Genomic DNA, 17,103 nt, shown 5'->3' on the forward strand with positions numbered 1-17,103 from the left:
GTAGAGTAAGGGTTGGGGGTATATGGGGGGGTGGGGGTGGGGGGGGTGGGGGCTGCGCAGGGGGTGGAATCTGCCTCCTACCTCAGCACTTGGCTTTCTCCTCTACTATATCCAGGAAACAAGACACATCTCCCCGCCTCCAGACTTTGCTTCTCTCGGAGTGCTCCTGAATGCTCTCTCCCCCTCCAACCCAAAGCCCACTCAGAGTACCTTCCCTTGTTCTTAGCCCACCCTGACCTCTCCCATCTTTGAGTCTAACAAGACCTTTCAACTCACAAGCAGTGATATACCAAGTATTTATTTCCCCTGCAAACAGTAGGCTTCATCACATGCTTATTCACCCAAGGAATATTTGGGGTTTTTTAATATTTATTTTTTGTTTATTTATTTGGCTGTGCAGGGTCTTAGTTGTGGCACGTGGGATCTTTGTGATCCTTTTAGTTGCGTGCGGCATGTGGGATCTAGTTCCCTGAGCAGGAATCGAACCCAGGCCCCCTGCTTTGGGAGCACAGAGTCTTAGCCACTGGACCATCAGGGAAGTTCCCACGAGGAATATTTATTAACTTGCTATGAATATGGTATCTTGTAGAAATTAACTAATTTTAGGGAGCATTGTTTGCTTGTATGGATTTGGTCATCAAGGGCTTTTTGGGGTGGACTTTTTGACCAGAGGAGGAATTTCCTTCATCATAAAATATCCTTGATGTTTTTTAAAAGAGTAATACTTTAGGAAGAAAAGTCCATCAGCTCAGGTCCCAGAGTACTTATTTCAGTCTGCTTCTGTGTTCACTTTGTCATGTCCCGAGAGTCAGCTTACCTTAGCCATGGTATTTTATGAATGCCTTGAAGATTCCTTCCTTCAGTTTTGGGAAGGAGGTGGTGGCTCTGGTCATTGTTGCTTATTTATCCCTAACTGTCCCCAGACCTTGGATCTCATGACCAAGCAGTCAGTCTAGGCTGCACAGGCCTGCTTACGAAAATAAATTCAGGGTCTGCCCATCTTTCTGCTTTTCCTTAGGCCTTGAATGGCAGGGGGCAGGTTTGGAGAAGGCATTGCAGACCTGAGTGTTTTGCTCTCAGTCAATAAACGAGCTCATCAAGTGGATCTTAGAAAAGCAGTATCTGGTGAAAAACAGAAATGTATTCGTGAGGGGGAGTGTGGTACAATGGAAAGAACCAGAAAACCAAAGAAAACACCAACAGGGTCTTGATTCTTGGGCCAGAACCCCAGGTATCCTCCTGGGAGACTTCAGGCAAAGGGCTGGACCTCTCTGGGACTGGCTCTCTTCATCTGTAAAATGCAAGAAATACATTGGATCAGTCAGGGAGATTCTTGCTTTTCTTTAGCAGCAAAATCCTTCATTCTGTTTTTAATTACATTTTGTGTTGAGCCACAGTATCCATAAGCAGATAAAAAGTAAAATGCTCTGGTTTAAGAGAATTTAGGCCAGGGCAGGGAGTTAGTGTCTTTCCCTTTCTCAAAGGAATCCAAGAACCAGAATGATGTCATCAGATTTCCATTTACGTAGCTTACTATGATTATTTTATGGAAAACAGTTTCAGGGCGCCAAGACTGCAGGCTCAGGGACCATTTATATGAGGTAGTTGTCGTGTATAGGCAAAGAGGGAAGAGATGGGAAGTAATGTAGCTCCAGTGTAAACAGCGCTATTGCCCAGAGATGGAATGGATGTAAGCGGAGGAAGCCACCCAGGCTCCCGGGGAACAGACTGCTGCCCACCCCCCAGCCCTGTCAGGTCCCCAGTGTGGCTGATGAACCAAAACGTCACCAAGATGAAAGGAAGGACTGAGAAGCAACCCAGAACAACAGGATAGGGCTTCCCTTGTGGCTCAGCTGGTAAAGAATCCGCCTGCAATGCAGGAGACCTGGGTTCAGTCCCTGGGTTGGGAAGATCCCCTGGAGATTAACCTGGGAAGATCCCCTGGAGAAGGGAAAGATTACCCTCTCCAGTATTCTGGCCTGGAGAATTCCATGGACTGTATAGTCCATGGGGTCACAGAGAGTCAGACTTGACTGAGCAACTTGAAATGTAAAAAAAAAAAACAAAAACAACCCAACAGGATAAGTTGGTAATTGAATAGTTGCCCTCTGAACCTTCTCATCAGATGCGGCCTGAGATTTTGGCATCACCTGGGAGCTTGTCAGGCCCCACCCTAGACCTGCGGGATCAAAATAGTTAGTAAGGTCCTCGCAATGGCACCCCACTCCAGTACTCTTGCCTGGAAAATCCCATGGACGGAGGAGCCTGGTGGGCTGCAGTCCATGGGGTCGCTGAGGGTTGGACATGACTGAGCGACTTCACTTTCATGCATTGGAGAAGGAAATGGCAACCCACTCCAGTGTTCTTGCCTGGAGAATCCCAGGGACAGGGGAGCCTTGGTGGGCTACCGTCTATGGGGTCACACAGAGTCGGACACAACTGAAGTGACTTAGCAGCAGCAGCAAGTAATTCCTATGCACACAAGAGTCTGAGAAAGCCGTTAGTGGAAAACCATTTCCGGGACAGATGAGCCTGCGCTAGCTTCCCGGATGTTCCATTTGCTGGTGTTGACTTCAGGCAAATCGGCCGTTTCTGAATTGTCTCATCCACATCATAGAGGCAATGATATTCCCTTCACAGAGAGTTTTGTAGGACAGACACGCTGTAAAGTAGAGTTTAGCCCTCAGCTTACTACTGGAGCAAAAGTTGATGGTCAAGAAAATAAAGGAAAACGATAATCACACACACACACACACCCATTCCTCCATGGTCCAGGACTGAAGAAAGGAGTTGAGAAAGAGGTGCTGGGCCACTGTTGTGTCTCTGGTGTGAGTTTTCTGTTTTCTCTCTTCTCCAGTGAGGGAAATTCATCATACTTTCTGAGGACAAGGGAAATGTTTTTAAAAAATTATTTCCAGGAAAATTGTCTCCGTTTCATAATACATAGAACAAGCATGGATTTTGAATGGAAACATTTGGATTTTGTCCTCCCTCTGTGCTTCCTGCCTGTGAGGAAGGAAGGGCGTGCACTGATTCACCTTAGTTTTTCTCATCTGTAAAATGGGGAGAATAAAACCTTACAAGGAGTAAATGAGATAGGATGTGAAAGGAGTCTAACTCTTTTTATAAATAGCCCTTTCTCCCTCGTTTTCTTCCATGATTGTCTTCTGTCTATTATTAGAGGACCCATTTTATAAAAACTGTGGTTACAATTGTGGCATGGGAGCATGCATTCATTTAACAAAAATTTACTGGATGTTCGCCATGTGCCAGGTGCTATTATAGATGCTACAAATGCAACACAACTAGGTCTGTTCGTCTTTCTAGTGTATGCCTCACCTGGGGTTTACACCTGTGCTAGACACTATCCTGGGCACTAGGCAGGCAGCGTGCCTGGAGTTTATTCATTTTTCTGTTTCCTTCCCCATCCTGTAGATTACACCAGGGCTATCTGAATGGGACAGAGATTTATTCTCTACAGGAAGTAGGCAAAAGTCTGTGGTCATTTTGATGGCATTCACAAAACCTCCCTCATGTAGGTTTCAGGGATAAGATTCATTTAGCAAGGTCTTTGCATCCTCTATTGAAAATGCACCCACAACCACACACTTGGCTAGGCAAATTAATAACACAAACTAGACTGAAAATATTTAACCTCCTTAGGAGAACAAGCTGTTTTTCAAGGAGACTGGCAGGTCCATTTGCATGCAAACATTTAATGGGCTGCTTTTAAATGATCCTTATCTATTTATTGAAGCAGGTCTGGCCAGACCTCTCCTTGGCATCTCCTTGTTAGCTGTGAGTTGGAGCCTCCACCGCACATGATCTGGAAATCATCAAAATGCACTTAAATGGAAGATGCTCAATACTTGGAACTTTCAGTGTTTTTACTTGGACCTTTGCCCCCAAATCGCTCAGTCAGTCAGCTTTGACTGAGCTCACCGTTACAGCCAACCATGAAGAAATTGTCATTACGTGTATGTTGCACATAGTAGGTGATCAATAAGCAGCGTTAGATGAATGAACGAAATCATTAGGTTTATTTCTTCTTCACCCTGTCTGAACACTCTCAGGATTCCTCTCCAGTGGTATGCTGCTGAATGTTTAACAAGCAACCCCAAGCAGGGGCCCCATTTTGCAGCGTTTGCTGGTTTCTGTGGTGGAAATAATCCTGCTCTGATACATTTCAGACTACCAGCATGACATCACTGAACACAGAGAAGGGGTGGGCACCCGTATGGACTAGTTCTACCAGACAGAAAAAAAAGATGTAAATAACCTCAAGGGCATAGATGGTGAGTGAAATATAAAATAATTTGCTAGTGATGAGTTTTGAGCATTTATTACCTTTTTAGTACAGTTTATGGGAGAAGGCAATGGCACCCCACTCCAGCACTCCTGCCTGGAAAATCCCATGGATAGAGGAGCCTGGTGGGCCACAGTCCATGGGGTCGCTAAGAGTCGGACAGGACTGAGCGACTTCACTTTCACTTTTCACTTTCGTGCATTGGAGAAGGAAATGGCAACCCACTCCAGTGTTCTTGCCTGGAGAATCCCAGGGACGGGGGAGCCTGGTGGGCTGCCGTCCATGGGGTCGCACAGAGTCGGACACGACTGAAGCGACTTAGCAGCAGCAGCAGCAGTACAGTTTATTTCACTGTAAGCGTGTATAGTTTTTAATAACAGCGGAGTTAACCATGGCTTGAAAAATTACTGAGAATTTGACCATCGGCTCTCAGGAATCTCATGAAGTGGGCCAAATGCTCCCTGTTTCTTACTCGTTCCACATGTGCAAGCTCTGGAGTGACAGCTCCTCTTCCCTCTCCGTGCTGTCTGGGAGAACCGGGAACTACTAAGTGGTTCATAAGATGCAAATAAGCAGGTGATGGGTGTGCCCTCTCTCTGCTGAAGCTCCAAAAGCACTCTGCTTGCACCCCATTGGAGGCGTTTTCCACCTGCTTCTGTTTGTGTTAGGAGCTATTTGTGTACTTATCCCTTTCACTGAGGTCTATGCAATCAACAGTGTGTGAAACCTGGACGTCAACTGAAGTTCCCTGTCCTTTGGGATCCAAGTGGAACTGATTCTAACACTCTCGCACCCAGGTGGGAGCCTGCTTCCCTTCACCCAGTCTTATTAAGTGCTGAGCTGTGTGTATGTTGGCCTGTGGTCCTCTGGCTTAGAAATCTGCATGTGTGCATGTGCGCTAAGTCACTGCAGTCGTGTCCAATTCTGTATAGCCCTATGGACTGCAGCCCACCAGGCGCCTCTGTCCATGGGATTCTCCAGGCAAGAATACTGGAGTGGGTTGCCACAGCCTCCTCCGGGGGATCTTCCTGACCCAGAGATAGAAGCCACATCTCCCGCATTGGTAGGCAGGTTCTTTTACCACTAGCACCACCCGGGAAGCCTAAAAATGTGCACAGATAGCATTCCGTGAAGGGCTCAGTACTTCTTCATTGACACGTGTAGCGTCTCAGCGACCTGGAACACAGCCCCTTTCCCTGGATGTCCTTCTGAATACTATGCACATGAGGCAGTTGTACACATAGCAGACCCCCTCCAAGCTTCTGGGCTGTATCCGAGTTGTGTTTTGTTATTGCTGATGTTGTTGTTGTCATTGTTCTACATTTTCATGGGATTCGGCCCTCTGGCCCTCTTCCCCTTAAAGCTTCCCATCTCTCCCTTCTCTATCTGACAACTCTTTCTTGAAATGCTACTTCTCTCCATGGATCATGTAAGGAGTTTATTATGTGGAGAAATGTGGCTATGTATACTTTTTTGCATATCTTCAGACTCACGTTTACTGAGAATCATGGACCCCCTTTTACAAGCCTCCCCTTTGTCTCACACTGGGTTCTCTAGAACCTGACTAAGCTGTAGAATACAAGTGAATAGGTGATTTCAGCAAAGTCCAAGGAGGGCAGCCTCCACCTGATTCCACAGTGAGCCCAGGGATGTGAGTTACAGCTCAACATTGTCCTGACCCAAGACCCATCAGTCATTGGCTAAAGCCCACTCCACCCACCTGGCCACTACATTCTGCCTTCTGCTTCTGGCCACAGGTAAAGCATTTCCAGCAGCCCATGGGCAACTTCCTCCAAGACAAATAGCAGATAAGACTTGTTGGATGCAGAAAACTGAGAAGGAGTAGGAGGCCCGTGGTTAGAGGATCTGGGTATGGACAATGTCTGCTACAATCTTTTAGGGCAAAACAGAACTGCCCAAGCTTTAGCATTCCTGTCTTGGTTTCTCTTTCCTATAAAGAGAAGAAGGCAGACTACAGATTTATTTCCCTCATCTATGAATCATGGACAATCCTTGGATATTATTGCTGTTGTTCGGGAAATGTGGGGGAGATAAGCATGTCCAACCAAAAATTTTAATTCACAGGGTGATGTTTGCAATTGATCATATGTTTCCAAGAAAGGGACCTCAGTGCCTGTGAACCAAAAGAGGTCAAAAGGGCTTGGAGCCCTGATTTTGGCAGGGATTCATTGATGAAGGTCAGCAAGTCATACGCCCATTCATTCAACAACTTTTCCCAGAGGGAATTCCCTGGTGGCCCACTGATTAAAAATTCACCTGCCAGGCTTCCTTGCTGGCTCAGTGGTAAAAAAAATTTGCCCACCAATGCAGGACACACCAGTTCGAGATTCAATCACTGATGGGGGAAGATTCCGCATTCCACAGAGCAACTAAGCCCATGTGCCACAAGGACTGAGCCTGTGCACGAGAGCCCGGGAACTGCAACTACTGAGCCCTGGAGTCACAGCTGCTGAAGCCTGCACACTTAGAGCCAGCACTCTGGAACAAGAGAAGCCCGCGCACCACAAATGAAGGGTAGCCCCTGCTCCCACAACTAGAGAAAGCTCGCGAAGCAGCGAAGACCCAGCACAGCCAAAAGTAAATGATGAATAAAATAAATTATTTAAAAAAGAGAACTGTTCCCATAAGACCAGCTGTGCCCCAGGTACCACCCCCAGGTGTTTGGGGGTACAGTTCAGTTCCATTCCCTCAGTCGTGTCTGTCTCTTTGCGACCCCATGGACTGCAATACACCAGGCCTCCCTGTCCATCACCAACTCCCAGAGTTTACCCAAACTCATGTCCATTGAGTCGGTGATACCATCCAACCATCTCATCCTCTGTCGTCCCCTTCTCCTCCTGCCCTCAATCTTTCCCAGCATCAGGGTCTTTTCAAATAAGTCAGCTCTTTGCATCAGGGTACAGGGAGATGACCAAGAATGACACGTTCCACCTCTCGTCCATCTCAGCTCAGTCTTCTCTCCTGTGGCATGGGGTAAATCACCCATCCTGGCAGATTTGTAGGGAAGAGGGATGAGGTAATGACAGGAAAGTGCTTTGGTAGCCCACATGTGGCTGAGTCATTTTTGCTTTCCCAGGTATAGCATTCATCAAAACAAGGACTCTTTCCAGTAAGGTGATAGTTTAATTCAGTGCATCACAAATGGTGTCAATCACATGTGTACAGGGGGAGGGGAGGGGATACTGCCAAGGCTGGGCAGACATCCCTCCCCATAAAGCCACTCTTGTTTTTGCAGTTAGGTATTTGACTTCTGCATGAGTTTTTTGTTTTTTTTTTTTTAAGTATAGCCTAGGGTTTCCCAGGTAGCTCAGATGATAAAGAATATGCCCACAGTGCAGGAGACCCGGGTTCGATCCCTAGGTTGGGAAGATTCCCCTGGAGAAGGGAATGGTAACCCTCCAGGCAAGTTCTTGCCTAGAGAATTCCATGGACAGAAGAGCCTGATGGGCTACAGTCCATGTGGTCCCAACGGGTTGGACATGACTGAGTGACTAACACACACACACACACACATAAAGTTGATTTACTATATTGTGTTAGTTTCATTTGTGTAGCAAGATGATTCAGTTCTGTATATTTATGTGTATATATAGTACATAAGTAATATATATACACACATATATTTTCAGATTCTTTTCCATTATAGGCTATTACAAAATACTGAATATAGTTCCCTTGCTTATAGTAAAACCTTGTTGCTTATCTATTTTATATACAGCAGTGTGTATCTGTTAATCCCAAATTCTGAATTTATCCCTCCTCACCTTTCTCCTTTGGTAACCACATGTTTGCTTCTATGTCTGTGAGTCTGTTTCTCTTTTGTCAATAAATTAATTTGTATTATTATCTAGATTCTACCTATAAATGACACCACATATGATATTTGTCTTTCTTTGACGTACTTCACTTAGTCTGATAATCTCTAGGAACATTCACGTTGCTGCAAGTGGCATTATTTCATTCTTTTTATGGCTGAGTCATATTCCATTTTGTGCATATACCACGCCTTCTTTGTCCATCATTTATTCATGGACACTTCGGTTGCTTCCGTGTCTTGGCTATTGTAAGTAGTGCTGCTGTGAACATTGGGTTGCACGTGTCTTTTCGAATTAGAGTTTTCGTCTTCTCTGGATACGTGTCCAGGAGTGGGATCATGTGGCAGCTCCATTTTTCATTCTTTAAGGAACAACCACACTGTTCTCCATAGTGACTGTACCAATTTGCATGCCCACCAGTAGTGTAGGAAGGTTCTGTTTTCTCCACACCCTCTCCAGCATTTCTTCTTTGTAGACATTTTGAGGGCAGCCATTCTGACCAATGTGAAATGATACCTCATTGTAATTTTGAAGACTTGTTTTTAAAGAATTCTACTCCTAAAGGAAGAAAAGATGAGAAGGAGGGAGGGAGTGAAGGAGGAGAGAGAAAAATAGAGATATTGGCCTGGCTTATTTAAAGTCTACTTCAATTGAGGGGCACAAAAGTCTACCACATATTTTTAGGAGCACATGAGTGGTAAGTTGCTTCAGTCATGTCCAACTCTTTGCAAACCTATGGACTGTAACCCACCAGGCTCCTCTGTCCATGAGATTCTCCAGGCAAGAATACTGGAGTAGGTTGCCATGCCTTCCTCCAGGGACTCTTCCTGACCCAAGGATCAAGCCCAGGTCTCTTATGTCTCCTGTATTGGCAGATTCTTTACCACTGAGCCACTTGGAAAGCCCTTCAGGGGCACATCTATTGCTTAAATGATGGTCTGTGTCTTAGTATTAGAATAGGAAAGGATCCGCAGAAATTCTTCAGTTTCTAGGACCATGTTGTCACTCAGGAAATGTGACTTGCCCTAGGTCACCCAAGTGGTTGGGGTAGAGCCAGGACTGGAACCCAAGCTCTTGACTCCAGAGTGAGGTCTTTTCACCACCGCTTCCCTCCATACCTTGCTTTATCTTTAGTGAGGACAACTCCACAATCTTCCAATGCATTAGCAAGGTACCTTGGTTCTGAATCATTCTGCATCTCTTTCCTTCTCTCTGTGCGTTTTTTTTCCTTGTCCTCGTTTCAAGGAAAAAACTTGGTATCCTCATCTTTAAAGAGAGAGAGAGAAAAGAATCCCATTTGAAGTGTCACACATGACATATTTCCCACGTCATCCCATAGCTCGGACTCCAGCAGCATTGATTGCTCAGTCCCCATCAGAGCCCTGTGAGGTCACGGGAACCTTGATAAATGCATCTGGGGTCCTTGTTACTGTGGCCAGGATGGTTTTGGAAACCAGAACTCTCAATGGCCTACCAAGGAGGCCAGCCCACGAAGGACACCATCTCTCTCTCCACGTCCTCTGAGTCAGTGGCCTGTGCATAAGAAAGGGACACACCAGGGATGAGCTTTGCCAGCATCTCAGGGTTGGAAGGGATGACATATGCCTGGCAGGAGTTGAGTGTACCAGTTGTGGGTTTGGGTCTTTGAGTCCTGATGTTGGCATGATAGCAGCAGCTGTTCTCAGATACGGAAAGATGAAAAGGCCAAATTGGCATGCTTTCCCCAGGATATGGGCTCCCGGGGATAGGGGAGTGGGAACCCTAAGCCAGAATTCCTTACTGTCCCCCAGAGAGGGGTGGAGTAGGGGGGGTGGAGGAAGTTGTGGAAGGAAGAGTGGCTCCTCCATCAGTGAGGTCCATGTGCCACGGGTAGGACTATCAGGCATTCAGATGGCAAAGCTGGAAGGGATAGTTAATGCTCCAGCAGTGGAACTCAGTTTCCAAGATGATCACAGCAGCTTGAGATACAGGCTGAGTCTCAGAAGATGACATTGAACAAAGACAAATGTAAAGCCTGTACTTATGTCTGAGGTCAATTACACAAGCACGGATAGATGATCTGTTGTTGTTCAGTCGCTTAGTCATGTCCAATTCTTTGCAACCCCATGGACTGTAGCATGCCAGGCTTCCCTGTCCATCATGATCTCCAACGTTTGCTCAAACTCATGTCCATTGAGTCGGTAATGCCATCCAACCACCTCATCCTCTGTCACCCCCTTCTCCTCCAGCCATCAATCTTTCCCAGCATCAGGATCATTTCCAGTGAGTCAGTTCTTCACATCAGGTGGCCAAAGTATTGGAGCTTTAGCTTCAGCATCAGTCCTTCCAATGAATATTCAGGGTTGATTTCCTTTAGGATTGACTGGTTGGATCTCCTTGCAGTCCAAGGGACTCTCAAGAGTCTTCTTCAGCGCCACAGTACAAAAGTATCAATTCTTCAATGCTCAGTCTTCTTTATGGTCCAACTCTCACATCCATACATGACCACAGGAAAAACCATAGCTTTGACTATGCGGACTTTTGTCAGCAAAGTGTTGTCTCTGTCTTTTAATTGTCCGTCTAGGTTTGTCATTTGATCTATGATTTTATAATAAATGTGCAAAAGTTCTTAAAATGAGATTTCCTACCTTAGTTTTTCTTCTCTTACACATCCAAATACATGCAATGTGTGTCTCCCTTTCTCAGCCTTCCCCCCCAGATAAATGTTATGCCTTAACTTGCAAAGCTTGATGCTGGCTCTAGAAGTTGGGAACACTAGAGACAGTGAGCCCAAGCTTGAGGTTACTCCTAACACTCAAGGCTAGTGAATGGTCTTGCATCTTTCCCTTCAATGACTGACCTTAGAAATAGGTGAGAGGAAGGTGGTCTCAAAGCCCCAGGATGCTGTTGAGTGTAAAATTTGCAGCTAATAAGCTGAAGCCCCTGAAAACTTATTAGGGTGCCCTTGACTGCCCTCAGTCGCTACGGAGTGGTGCATGCACTTGGCCACCTCAGTGCCCAGCACGGTCCACTAGAATAATTAGTTCCCTGATGATGCTTTAAGCATCTGGGGGGCAGACCTGATTCTTGGGCCACCTCTGTACCTTGACATGAGACTCAGTACAGAGGAATTGCTCAGTAAACGTGTATTGGAAGAAGGACCGAGTGAGTGAATACAAAATCCAGGAGCATTTAAGGATGAACATGAAGCCCAGGGAAGGAAGGAAATTGCTCAAACAATCAGCCGTGATGGCTGTTGTTTCTACAAGCGCAGCTGGGCAAACAGATGCGTCTCCCCATGCTAACGCCTGCATGGGCACTCTCTCTGTCTCTCTTTTTTAATCTCTCCCCTTTTGGAAACTTGAAGCCACTAAATGTTTCCATTCTAACGAGATTTTCAAAAAGAGAGAGGAAAAAATGTCTAGAATAATCAGGGCTTGTGGCATGCTTGGGGGGGAAACAGCAGGGGCCCGGGTCTTGCTTTGTGTCTCAGTGTTTGGGTCTCAAACACTGGAGCCATTTGTAGGAAGGTGCTAATGGAATAAGAAAATATAAGTTGTTTACACCTTTTGGTTTGGGTTTGAGAGGACTGATTTTTATCTCTAAATAAGAAAGGTTTCCAGGGCATGGTTAGAAAAGTAAGTAATATGCCAGTGACACGCTGGCATTCTTCCCACTATCTTTAGCCTGAAGGCGGTTGAAAGGTTGGCTTGGCCACCATCTAGGTGAGGAAGGTGAAAGTGAAAGCGTTAGTCACACAACGTTTTTGCACCCCATAGACTGTAGCCCGCCAGGCTCCTCTGTCCATGGGATTTCCCAGATAAGAACACTTGAGCGGGTTGCCATTCTCTTCTCCAAGGGATCTTCCTGACCCAGGGATTGAACCCAGGTCTCCTGCATCGCAGGCAGATTCTTTACCAGCTGAGCCACCAGGAAAGCCCTTGTAGGTGGGAAAGGCGAATGCCTCCTTGGGATGATTTCACAGCTGCTGGGAAGACTTGCTCCATTTTCTCCTAGAACCTCCAGCGGGAGGTCTCACAAGAAGTAACTTAATCCTCAGGTGCTGCATGCTAAGTCTCTTCAGTCATGCCCAACTCTGTGACACTGGACCGTAGCCCACCGCTCCTTGGTCCGTGGGATTCTCCAGGCAAGAATACTGGAGTGGGTTGCCATTTCCTTCTCTAGGGGATCTTCCCGAGCCAGGGATCGAACCTGAGTCCATGAAGTCTCCGGTTTAGTAGCTGAATTCTTGACCACTGGTGCCACCTGTACAAGCCTTTATCCCCCTTTCAAATGCAAATTTCAGGTGCCACTTTATACCTATCAAATTAGCAAGTCAACCAACAAACTGTAATTAATAGCCAATGCTGGCAAAATTGGGTAACAATGGATGCTGTGTGTTCCTGGGGACAAAGTGAGCAACCCTTCAGAAAAGTAGCCTGGCAGAATATTTCAAGAATCAATTCAGATATTTGAAGCCCAGATAGTCTAGAGATTATTATGAGGAATTGATCCTAAAGAAGGAAAAGCTTTATGCATAAAAACATATGCCATCGTATAACTTAAAATAACACAGAATTGGTAGCACCCTAAATCTGAATATCCAGCAATAAGAGGATGGTTGTATATATTTCAGTGCACTGATGTCATAGAAAGTGCCTCTTCCATTAAACATGATTGTTTGAATATTTTATAGCCAAGTGGAAGAATATTTATACTTTAATAAGCTAAAAATGCAGACTATACTGTTGAGACAAAGCGAATATTGAAAATTGTGTATGCCTATGTCCTTGGGCTGCAAAAGGGACAGGAGAAAATGAAAACAGCTGATTTATTAGGCTTAGAATTGAATATGGTGATTCTTTTATTTTGGTTTCCATTGTGTGCTCTAGAATGTCTTCTATGAAATGGGTCTTAAAAGCCAGGAAGACCAGAGCTGCACAGGTGAAGGTGTCTGACGGCAGGCACACACAGTGACCAAGAATCCGTGAGGGGATGGAATGTGTTGGACCTGCAGGGAGAAATGCAGACACAAAGGTTGACAGCAGCAGCGGAGGTTGGAAGACCACGGGAACAGGGGTGACTTGGAGGGGAAGGAAAGGAATGCCCCAGAGCACGGGCTTAGATGCTAGGCTCTGGATTCAAGCCCCAGCCAAGTCCTTACCAGGATTCCTTATGGCCAGACGAAAGAGGGTGAGGAGGGTCTGGACAGAAAATGCTGCCATCCACTGTGAGCCTGTGAAGACATGCCCTCTCCTCCTGGAAGGAGGGAGGGGTGGAGAGAAACTGTGGAGCCTGTCTGCCACTTGTCCCCTCACCTTCTCACCTTCCACCTCCTGCACCATGGGGCCCCTCCCGCAGGCATAGGGAGGGACAGCTGAGGAGCCTTTGCTGGCCCTTCCCATGCCTCTGGATGAGAGAGAGCTCACCCTCCACCTCGTGACATCTATGAACATGGCGATTCTAGATAGCTCCTGCTCTGGCCTTCCTGGAAGCAGATGCTGTGTCTGATCCCAGCAGTCTTGGCAACATTACCATGGGCCACGCGGACTCTCCGCTATAGCCTCGCAAGGTGGACTTTGGTGTTACTGATGCACAAGAACAGAAGTTAAGATAAACAGCTCTGCCTGGGCCATGAAGAGGGCATGGCAATCCACTCCAGTGTTCTTGCCTGGAGACTCCCATAGACAGAGGAGCCTGGCGGTCTATAGTCCATGGGGTCGCAAAGAGTCAGACAAGACTGAGCGACTAAGCACAGCACAGCCTGGGGAATAAACACATGAAGAGGAGCGGCTGGGGATGAAGTACTGTGTTTGATTCTGAAATGCATGCTCTTTGCCCTGCTGCACACAACCTGTAGATCAGGGCTTTGTACACAGTTGTCGTTTAGTCAATAAGTCGTCTCCAACTCTTTGCAACCCCATGGACTGTAGCCCGCCAGGCTCCTCCATCCATGGAATTTCCCAGACAAGAATTCCCCAGGCAGGTTGCCATTTCCTTCTCCAGGGCATCTTCCTGATCCAGGGATCGAACCTGAGTCTCTTGCATTGGCAGTGGGTTCTTTGCCATTGAACTACCTGGGAAACTCATTGTAGACAGTAGGTGCTTCCAAAATGGTCATGTAAGAGTTCTGCACTCCCAAGTCCGACTTGTTCTCTGATGGGGGACAGTTTCCCCACACCAAATAATTATCTGACATCAACCGAATGTCCTATAATTTAACTCAGTTCTGACACTGTCTACCTGGAGAGAAATCAGATTTCACAAGTTAAGGGCTCATCCTGATAAGACTGCCCCCCATCCCTCAGCCCCACTTCAGATGCCAGTGGCAAGTTAGGTGGCCACCTGTGCTTCTGGCCGACAGGTTATAAACTGGAGATTCCCACGACCTGCTCCTTGTGTTTGATTCACTGACTAGAGTGACTCACAGAACTCAGAGAAACATGTGACTTATTTTAAGATCATCTGTTTATTATAAAAGGATTTAAGTCAGGCACGGACCATGGAAGAGATGCATAGGGCAATGTGTGGGGTAAGGGCTTCCCTGGTGGCTCCAATGATAAAGAACCATGTGAGAGACCCAGGTTGGATCCCTGGGTAGGGAAGATCTCCTGAGGGAGGGAATGGCAACCCATTCCAGTATTCTTGCCTGGAGAATTCCATGGACAGAGGAGCCTCGTAAGCTACTGACCATTGGATCGCAAAGAGGCAGACTCAACTGAGTGAATAACACATATATACATACATGTACAGGGTAAGGCTGTGGAGCTTCCATGGGCCTCCAGGAACTACTCTCTCCACATCTCCATGTGTTCCAACCCTGAAGCTCTTTCAACCCAGTGCTCTTGCGTTTTTATGGAATCTTCACTACATAGACATGAGTGATTAAATCAGTGGCCATTGGTGATGGAGCTCAAGCTCCAGGCCCTCTGCCCTCCCCAGAAGTCGGGGAATTGGGACCCGTAGTTCCCACCCTCTAATCACTTGATTTCTTCTCCTGGCAACAGCTCCCATCCGGAGGCGCTTCCCAACAGGCACCTTGCTGACATCACAAAAGACACCCTGATTGTGCTCCCCACTAAGGAAGTTCCAAGGGTTTTATGAACTCCATACCAGAAACTGGGATATGACCACATACATATTTCTCATTATAAATCACAATCTCACAGCATAGTCGGTGCTCTGCAGGGGTTTGATAAAATTAAGCATCCTCTTAAGGTTTAGCATCATTTCAGTGCCCAAGCAGGGGTCTATGGAAGGATGGACTTAGACCTTAAAAATACCACCCCGGGTGTGAAACAAGGAAGATTTTGTTCACAAAGCTGACTGGACTTTTAGTTGAGGTTTACGAATTTTTAATTATGCCTTTGTTTTTCTTAACCCTGTAATGTCATGCCAAGGGCTTCCCAGTGGCTCAGTGGTAAAGAATCCGCCTGCCAGGGCAGGAGACATGGGTTGTCTCTAGTCAGGGAAGATCCCACATCCCACAGAGCAACTAAGCCTGTGAGCCACAGCTACTGAAGCCCGTGCACCCTAGACCCGGTGCTCTGCCGCAAGGGAAGCCGCCGCAGTGGGAAGCCCGCGCACCCTAGACCCCATGCTCTGCCGCAAGGGAAGCCACTGCAGTGGGAAGCCCGTGCACCACAGCCAGAGAGGAGCCTCCACTCACCGCAACCAGAGAACAGCCTGCAAAGCAAAGAGGACCCGGCACAGCCAAACATAAATAAATAAAAAAAATTATATTTAAAAAAGCCATTAGTGGGCAGACAAGACACGCAAGAAGAAATGCCTGGTAACATACCAAGAAACTTCAATAGATGTTTCCAGAGACAGATTCACCATGAAACTAATGAAATTTAAGCTGTAACTCCGGTTCTTATTTTTTAAATCATATTTGTCTTCTTTTCCCTAAACTTTTACTTCTTTTCTTCCACAAATGACCCTATTTTATCCCTTTATTAAATACTGTGATATCTATCTCAACAACAATGAGATGGAGTCCCTTACTTTTAAGTTTTAAATATTTTTTTCTGCACTGCATGAGACACGTCAGACATCTTCAGGTGGTACCAACTGAGTTCCATTGCCCTGGGCTCTTACTTTAAATCAAAAGTTGGGAAACTTTTTCTTTAAAAGTCAAATAGTAAATATTTTAGGCCTTTGGGCCAGATAGACTCAGCTGCAGTTACTCAGCTCTCCTATTGCCTCACAAAAACAGCCACGGACCATATATAAACAAAGGAGTGTGGCTATGGTATAAAAATTTATTTATAAAAATGGCAGCTGCCTAGATTTGGCCTGAGGGACACAGTTTGCACACATCTGTGGATCCAGAGGTTGATCAGTTCAGTTCAGTTGCTCAGTTGTGTCCGACTCTTTGCGACCCTATGGACTGCAGCACACCAGGCCTCCCTGTCCATCACCGACTCCCGGAGCTTACTCAAACTCATGTCCATTGAGTTGGTGATGCCATCCAACCATCTCATCCTCTGTCGTCCCTTCTCCCACCTTCAATCTTTCTCAGCATCAGGGTCTTTTCCAATGAGTTGGAAACTTATCCAGAGTTTCATAGGGACAGAATATAGATAGATCAAGATATAGATATCGATTTCTGTGATTTTTTGTGATTATGATATTCTTGCTTAATTTCAAGGACAAGGAAGGTTTTTAAACACAAAATTATTTTTTCTATATTCCAGTAAAGCCACTTTTTTGACCCTATGAACAGAAGACTATAGGGAAAGAGGTGAAAAGCTTGCATCTGAATGCCTGCTATTTGCCTGGATTCATAGCAGTTTATGTATATGGTTCTCTTTTTATTTACATGACCATCCCATAAGGTAGGTTTAGAGGGTCCCTAATTCCACAATTAATAGTAATCAGTGAATATCTACTTAAAGGGTATCTGCTGAAAATGGGTACTAAACTTCATACTAAACAGTGAAGAAAATTTCTCATTAGTATGTGATCACAAAAATATAA

At 46.0% G+C, this 17,103-nt stretch overlaps 1 protein-coding gene and 1 long non-coding RNA gene across 3 annotated transcripts in view; one reads left to right on the forward strand and one right to left on the reverse strand.

The window, feature by feature from the left end:
• KCNQ3 (potassium voltage-gated channel subfamily Q member 3) overlaps positions 1-17,103 on the forward strand; it is a 291,957-nt gene that overhangs the window by 223,719 nt on the left and 51,135 nt on the right.
• On the reverse strand, positions 12,962-15,139 carry LOC112449604 (uncharacterized). The gene is made up of 3 exons (XR_003038201.2): positions 14,867-15,139; positions 13,286-13,380; positions 12,962-13,132 (listed from the first exon to the last, which is right to left on the reverse strand). It is a non-coding gene; the product is annotated as an uncharacterized lncRNA (long non-coding RNA).

This window comes from Bos taurus, chromosome 14 (genome assembly GCF_002263795.3).
Source record: "Bos taurus isolate L1 Dominette 01449 registration number 42190680 breed Hereford chromosome 14, ARS-UCD2.0, whole genome shotgun sequence".
NCBI classification, from domain to species: domain Eukaryota; kingdom Metazoa; phylum Chordata; class Mammalia; order Artiodactyla; family Bovidae; genus Bos; species Bos taurus.